Raw genomic sequence first — 8,316 nt, forward strand, 5'->3', positions numbered from 1 at the left:
CTACTTGTGTTCTACTCGTGCATAGAATCTATGCAATAGACCTTGCTCATGATGCCACTATTGGGGAACGTAGCAGAAATTCAAAATTTTCTATGCATCACCAAGATCAATCTATGGAGATTCTAGCAACAAGAGAGAGAGAGAGGAGTGTATCTTCATACCCTTGAAGATCGCGATGTGGAAGCGTTTCAAGAGCACGGATGATGGAGTCATACTCGCGGCGATTCAAATCACGAAAGATCCGATCTAGCGCCGAACGGACGGCGCCTCCGCGTTCAACACACGTACAGCCCGGGGACGTCTCCTCCTTCTTGATCCAGCAAGGGGAGAGGAGAAGTTGAGGGAGAACTCCGACAGCACGACGGCGTGGTGGTGGTGGAGCTCGTGGTTCTCCAGCAGGGCTTCACTAAGCACTATGGAGGAGGAGGAGGTGTTGGAGGAGGGAGAGGGCTGCGCCAAGGGAGAGGTACGGCTGCCCTCCGACCCCTCCACTATATATAGGGGCAAGGGGAGAGGGGGAGGCGCCCTAGGGTTTCCCCTAGGGGCGGCGGCCAAGCAGATTGGATCTCCCTAGGGAAAATCCTAGGGAGACTTGCCCCCCAAGCCAAGCAGGTGGAGGATTGCCTCCCAAGCTAGGTGGAGGCGCCCCACCTCCCCAACCCTTAGTGGGCTGGTTTGCCCCTTCCCCTTTGGTCCATGAGGCCCTCCAACACTTGCCTGGGCTCCCGAAACACCTTTCAGTCATGCTGGCTATAGCCTTGTACCCCCGGAACACTTCCGGATTCCAATATCCATAGTCCAATATATCGATCTTCACCGCCGGACCATTTCGGAACTCCTCGTGACGTCCGGGATCACATCCGAGACTCCGAACTACCTTCGGTAACCACATACTATTTCCCATAACAACTCTAGCGTCACCGAACCTTAAGTGTGTAGACCCTACAGGTTCGGGAACCATGCAGACATGACTGAGACGTTCTCCGGCCACTAACCAACATCAGGATCTAGATACCCATGTTGGCTCCTACATGTTCCACGATGATCTCATCGGATGAACCACGATGTCGAGGATTCAAGCAATCCCGTATACAATTCCCTTTGTCAATCGGTACGTTACTTGCCCGAGATTCGATCGTCGGTATCCCAATACCTCATTCAATCTCGTTACCGGCAAGTCACTTTACTCGTTCCGTAATGCATGATCTCGTGACTAACTACTTAGTCACATTGAGCTCATTATTATGATGCATTATCGAGTGGGCCCAGAGATACCTCTCCGTCATACGGAGTGACAAATCCCAGTCTCGATTCGTGCCAACCCAACAGACACTTTCGGAGATACCTGTAGTGCACCTTTATAGTCACCCAGTTACGTTGTGACGTTTGGTACACCCAAAGCATTCCTACGGTATCCGGGAGTTGCACAATCTCATGGTCTAAGGAAATGATACTTGACATTTAGAAAAGCTCTTAGCAAACGAACTACACGATCTTGTGCTATGCTTAGGATTGGGTCTTATCCATCACATCATTCTCCTAATGATGTGATCCCGTTATCAATGACATCCAATGTCCATGGTCAGGAAACCATAACCATCTATTGATCAACGAGCTAGTCAACTAGAGGCTCACTAGGGACATGTTGTGGTCTATGTATTCACACATGTATTACGGTTTCCAGTTAGCATGAACAATAGACAATTATCATGAACAAGGAAATACAATAATAACCATTTTATTATTGCCTCTAGGGCATATTTCCAACATAAGGATATTTTGAAGCACAAGTAGTATCTCTACTTGGTGCAAGGAATTTGGCTAGCATGAGGGGGAAATGCATGCTCAAAATGTTGGGAAGATCAACGACAACATGCTTTAACTGAGATGTGAGAAAACATAAACCATTACGTTGTCTTCCTTGTCCAACATCAACTCTTTTAGCATGTCATACTTAATGAGTGCTCACAATCATAAAAGATGTCCAAGATAGTATATTTGCATGTGAAAACCTTGTTGGGGAACATAGTAATTTCAAAAAAAAAATCCTACGCACATGCAAGATCATGGTGATGCATAGCAATGAGAGGGGAGAGTGTAATCTACATACCCTTGTAGACCGAAAGCGGAAGCATTAGAACAACGCGGTTGATGTAGTCGTACGTCTTCACGGCCCGACCGATCAAGCACCGAAACTACGACACCTCCGAGTTCTAGCACACGTTCAGCTCGATGACGTCCCTCGAACTCTAATCCAGCCGAGTGTCGAGGGAGAGTTCCGTCAGCACGACGGCGTGGTGACGATCTTGATGTTCTACCGTCGCAGGGCTTCGCCTAAGCACCGCTACAATATTATCGAGGAGGACTATGGTGGAGGGGGGCACCGCACACGGCTAATAGATCTCAAGGATCAATTGTTGTTGTGTCTTTGGGGTGCCCCCTTGCCCCCATATATATAGGAGCAAGGGGGGAGGTGGACAGCCTATGGAGGAGGCGCACCAAGGGGGGAGTCCACCGGGAGTAGGACTCCTCCTTTCCTTGTTGGAGAAGGAAAGAGGAGGAGTAGGACTCCTCCTTTCCTTGTTGGAGAAGGAAAGAGGAGGAGAGGGAGAAGGAAAAGTGGGCTGCCCCCCTTGTCCAATTCGGACCAGAGGGGGGGCGCAGGCCTCCTTCCTTTTGGCCTCTCTCCTCTATTCCCGTATGGCCCAATAAGGCCCATATACTCCCCGGCGAATTCCCGTAACTCTCCGGTACTCCGAAAAATACCCGAATCACTCGGAACCTTTCCGAACTCCGAATATAGTCGTCCAATATATCGATCTTTACGTCTCGACCATTTTGAGACTCCTCGTCATGTCCCCGATCTCATCCGGGACTCCGAACTCATTCGGTACATCAAAACTCATAAACTCATAATATAACTGTCATCGAAACCTTAAGCGTGCGGACCCTACGGGTTCGAGAACAATGTAGACATGACCTAGAACTATTCTCGGTCAATAACCAATAGCGGAACCTGGATGCTCATATTGGCTCCTACATATTCTGCGAAGATCTTTATCGGTCAAACCGCATAACAACATACGTTGTTCCCTTTGTCATCGGTATGTTACTTGCCCGAGATTCGATCGTCAGTATCCAATACCTAGTTCAATCTCGTTACTGGCAAGTCTCTTTACTCGTTACGTAATGCATCATTCCGTAACTAACTCATTAGCTACATTGCTTGCAAGGCTTATAGTGATGTGCATTACCGAGAGGGCCCAAAGATACCTCTCCGACAATCGGAGTGACAAAACCTAATCTCGAAATATGCCAACCCAACATGTACCTTTGGAGACACCTGTAGTACTCCTTTATAATCACCCAGTTACGTTGTGATGTTTGGTAGCACCCAAAGTGTTCCTCCGGTAAACGGGAGTTGCATAATCTCATAGTTACAGGAACATGTATAAGTCATGAAGAAAGCATCAGCAACATACTAAACGATCAAGTGCTAAGCTAACGGAATGGGTCAAGTCAATCACATCATTCTCCTAATGATGTGATCCCATTAATCAAATGACAACTCTTTTGTCCATGGTTAGGAAACATAACCATCTTTGATAAACGAGCTAGTCAAGTAGAGGCATACTAGTGACACTATGTTTGTCTATGTATTCACACATGTATTATGTTTCCGGTTAATACAATTCTAGCATGAATAATAAACATTTATCATGATATAAGGAAATATATAATAACTTTATTATTGCCTCTAGGGCATATTTCCTTCAAACCTCTCTTTCCTTATTACTTCCTATTAATTGCAACAATGAACAAAACTACGTTTGTCAACTCTCAACAACTTTTATGCCTCATACTTTCTATGTGTGAAGTTGTTACTATCCATAAGATCAATATGAACTCTTTTATTCTATTTATTCTTTCTACTTTCTTAGGATCATAGCAAGATAGCAAAGCCCTTGACTCAACACTAATATTTATTATAGATAGCTCACGGACTCGATTACATAAAGAGATCACAAAGCAAAACTCAAAGACTACTTGATATTAAAACTTCAATCTACTAGATCAAGATACTACTAAAAGGATCAAACTAAGTAAAACGGTAAAGATAGGAGTGTGATGGTGATACGATACCGGGGCACCTCCCCCAAGCTTGGCAGTTGCCAAGGGGAGTGCCCATACCCATGTGATTATGTCTCCTTCTTCATAGTTGGTGTTGTGATCTTCTTGGCAATGATGCCCCTCAGGATACGATTCTCCTCCTCGAGCTTATTGACTTGTTGTTTGAGGCCCATAATTTCTTTGCGGAGCTTGCCCGCAACGGCTAAAGCTCCCTTTACTCAAGGATGATGCATAGCTTCTGGAGAACAAGTGATGCTCTTTTTCATGTTTTCATAAGAAAGAAATTTAACATTAGAAGGGATGACCGAATTTGGAATAATCGAGCTATGAAGTTCCCTCATCATGAATCCTGCTTGGAAGCGAGAGGTAACTTCTTGATCTTCCTCCATGGCATCTATCCTTTTCAAGTCGGCCTCCATCTCATCCTCCGTTGATGGTCCAAAGTGATAAGCATCGCTATTTGCTCCTGGACCTAGTATCGGGTGGGATACCCGACTCTCCCCGACCGACTCTTGAGAAGACATCTTGCTCTTAATCTGTAACAGGAACAACTCAAAGTGAAAACAAAGGATATTTGCATGATACGATGGTCAAAACCTTCGAGAGATTATATAATGAATTTTTACCGACCAAAATATGTAACGTGCAAGAAAACGGAGTCCGGGAGGCACAAGAGTGGCCACGAGACAGGGGGCGCGCCCAGGAAGGGTGGGCGCGCCCTCCACTCTCGTGGAGGCCTCGTGTCCTTCCCGGACTACTTCTTTCTTTCCAAAATTCTTAAATATTCCAAAACGGGTAGAAATTGACATTAGAATTGTTTTGGAGTCGGTTTACTTACCGTACCACATACCTATTCCTTTTCGGAGTCTGGAACGTTCTGGAAAGTGTCCCTTATGTATTCCTCCGGGGTTACGGTCTCAATAATATTAGTTTCAACATTGATAGGATTACCTGAGATATAATGTTTAATTCTTTGACTGTTCACCACCCTCAGACTTGTGCCTTCGAAGTTGTTGATTTTTATGGCACCGGAACGATAGACCTCCTCGATAACGTAAGGACCTTCCCATTTACAGAGAAGTTTTCCTGCAAAAAATCTTAAACGAGAGTTGAATAATAACACATAATCACCTACGTTAAACTCACGCTTTTGTATCCTTTTCTCATGCTGGCGTTTGACTTTTTCTTTGAACAGCTTGGCATTCTCATAGGCTTGGGTTCTCCATTCATCAAGTGAGCTAATATCAAATAACCTCTTCTCACCAGCAAGTTTGAAGAAATAATTGAGCTCTTTAATAGCCCAGTACGCTTTATGTTCAAGTTCAAGAGGTAAGTGACATGCTTTTCCATAAACCGTCTTATACGGAGACATACCCATAGGATTTTTATATGCAGTTCTATAGGCCCATAATGCATCATCAAGTTTTTTGGACCAGTTCTTTCTAGATCTATTCACAGTCTTTTGCAAAATTAATTTGAGCTCTCTATTGCTCCACTCTACTTGACCACTAGACTGTGGGTGATAAGGAGATGCGATTCTATGATTAACATCATACACAGCAAGCATCTTACGGAAAGCACCATGAATAAAATGTGAACCACCATCAGTCATAAGATATCTAGGGACTCCAAACCTCAGAAAAATAACTTCTTTAAGCATTTTAATAGAAGTGTTATGATCAGCACTACTAGTTGGAATAGCTTCTACCCACTTAGTAACGTAATCAACAGCAATTAAAATATGTGTATAACCATTAGAGGCAGGAAAAGGTCCCATATAATCAAAGTCCCAAACATCAAACAGTTCAATAACAAGAGAATAATTCATAGGCATTTCTTGACGTCTACTAATGTTAACAATTCTTTTACATTCATCACAAGATAAGACAAACTTACGAGCATCTTTGAAGAGAGTAGGCCAATAAAAACCGGATTGCAATACCTTATGTGCAGTTCTATCTCCAGCGTGGTGTCCTCCATATGATTCAGAGTGACACTTGCGTAGGATCTGTTCCTGTTCATGCTCAGGTACACAACGTCTAATAACACCATCTACTCCTTCTTTATAAAGGTGTGGGTCATCCCAGAAGTAATGTCTTAAATCATAAAATAATTTTTTTTCTTTTGCTGGTATGTGAAACTAGGTGGTATAAATTTAGCAACAATGTAATTAGCATAATCAGCATACCAAGGAGCAGTACGAGAAGCATTAATGACTACTAACTGTTCATCAGGAAAGCTATCATCAATAGGTAGTGGGTCATCAAGAACATTCTCTAACCTAGACAAGTTGTCTGCAACGGGGTTCTCAGCTCCCTTTCTATCAATAATATGCAAATCAAATTCTTGGAGTAAGAGAACCCATCTAATAAGTCTAGGCTTAGCATCTTTCTTTTCCATAAGATATTTAATAGCAGCATGATCAGTGTGAATAGTAACTTTGGAATCAACAATATAAGGTCTAAACTTATCACATGCAAACACAACTGCTAAGAACTCGTTTTCAGTAGTAGCATAATTTCTCTGGGCAGTATCAAGAGTTTTACTAGCATATTGGATAACACTCAATTTCTTATCAACTCTTTTCCCAAGAACAACACCTACAACATAATCACTAGCATCACACATAATTTCAAAAGGTAAATCCCAGTCAGGTGGCTGAACAATAGGTGCAGTGATCAAAGCTTTCTTAATTATTTCAAATGCTTCTACACAATCATCATCAAAGACAAAAGAAATATCTTTTTGCAATAAATTAGTCAGAGGCCTAGAGATTTTAGAAAAGTCCTTAATGAACCTTCTATAAAAACTAGCATGACCAAGGAAACTTCTTATACCCTTTATGTCCTTGGGACATGGCATCTTTTCAATAGCATCAACTTTAGCTTTATCAACTTCAATACCTCTCTCAGAAATCTTATGCCCCAAGACAATGCCTTCATTAACCATAAGGTGGCACTTTTCCCAATTCAAGACGAGACTAGTGTCTTCACATCTCTGCAAAACTCGATCAAGGTTGCTTAAGCAATCATCAAAAGAGGATCCATAAACGGAGAAATCATCCATGAATACCTCACAAATCTTTTCACAGAAGTCAGAGAATATTGCCATCATACATCTTTGAAAGGTAGCAGGTGCATTACATAAACCAAAAGGCATACGTCTATAAGCAAAAGTACCGAAAGGGCAAGTAAAAGTAGTTTTTGATTGATCCTCCGCTGACACGGGTATTTGAGAGAAACCAGAATAACCATATAGAAAGCAGAAATGTGTATGTTTGGATAGTCTTTCTAGCATTTGATCAATAAAAGGTAAAGGGTAATGATCTTTCTTAGTAGCTTTATTTAATTTACGGAAATCAATTACCATCCTATAACCTGTAATAATTCTTTGCGGGGTCAATTCATCTTTATCATTAGGGATGACAGTAATACCTCCCTTTATAGGAACGCAGTGGACAGGACTTACCCAATCACTATCAGCAACGAGATAAATTATACCTGCCTCAAGGAGCTTTAGTATCTCCTTTCTTACCACTTCTTTCATCTTAGGATTCAATCATCGTTGAGGATCTCTAACTGGTTTGGCGTCTTTCTCCACATTTATTTTGGGTTGGCATAGAGTGGGGCTAATGCCCTTAAGATCATCCATAGACACAGTGCTTCTTCAGAGTTTTCAATAATCTTTCTTCTTATTGCTCTGAAAGGTTAGAACTAATAATAACAAGATATATTTTCTTTTCATCGAGATAAGCATACTTAAGATTATCAGGTAATGGTTTGAGCTCAAACACGGGATCACCCTTGGGTGGAGGGGGATCCCTAGGATTTCAATAGGTAGGTTGTGTTTCAAAATAGGACCCTGTTGAAGGAACACTTCATCTATTTCCCTTCTTTCATTCATAAACATATCATTTTCATGGTCTAGCAAATATTGTTCTAACAGACCAGTAGGAGGCACAACAATAGAAGCAAGACCAATAGTCTCATCCTTACTAGGCGATTCTCTATCACGGGGTTGCCTACGAAACTTAGCAAAATTAAACTCATGAGACATATCCCCTAAGCCAATTGTAACAACATCCTTTTTGCAATCAATCCCAGCATTAACAGTATTCAAGAAGGGTCTACCAAAAATAATGGGACAAAAGTCATCTTGTGGGGAACCAATAACAAGAAAATCAGC

Source organism: Triticum dicoccoides, chromosome 5B (assembly GCF_002162155.2).
Source record: "Triticum dicoccoides isolate Atlit2015 ecotype Zavitan chromosome 5B, WEW_v2.0, whole genome shotgun sequence".
In the NCBI taxonomy this organism is placed as follows: domain Eukaryota; kingdom Viridiplantae; phylum Streptophyta; class Magnoliopsida; order Poales; family Poaceae; genus Triticum; species Triticum dicoccoides.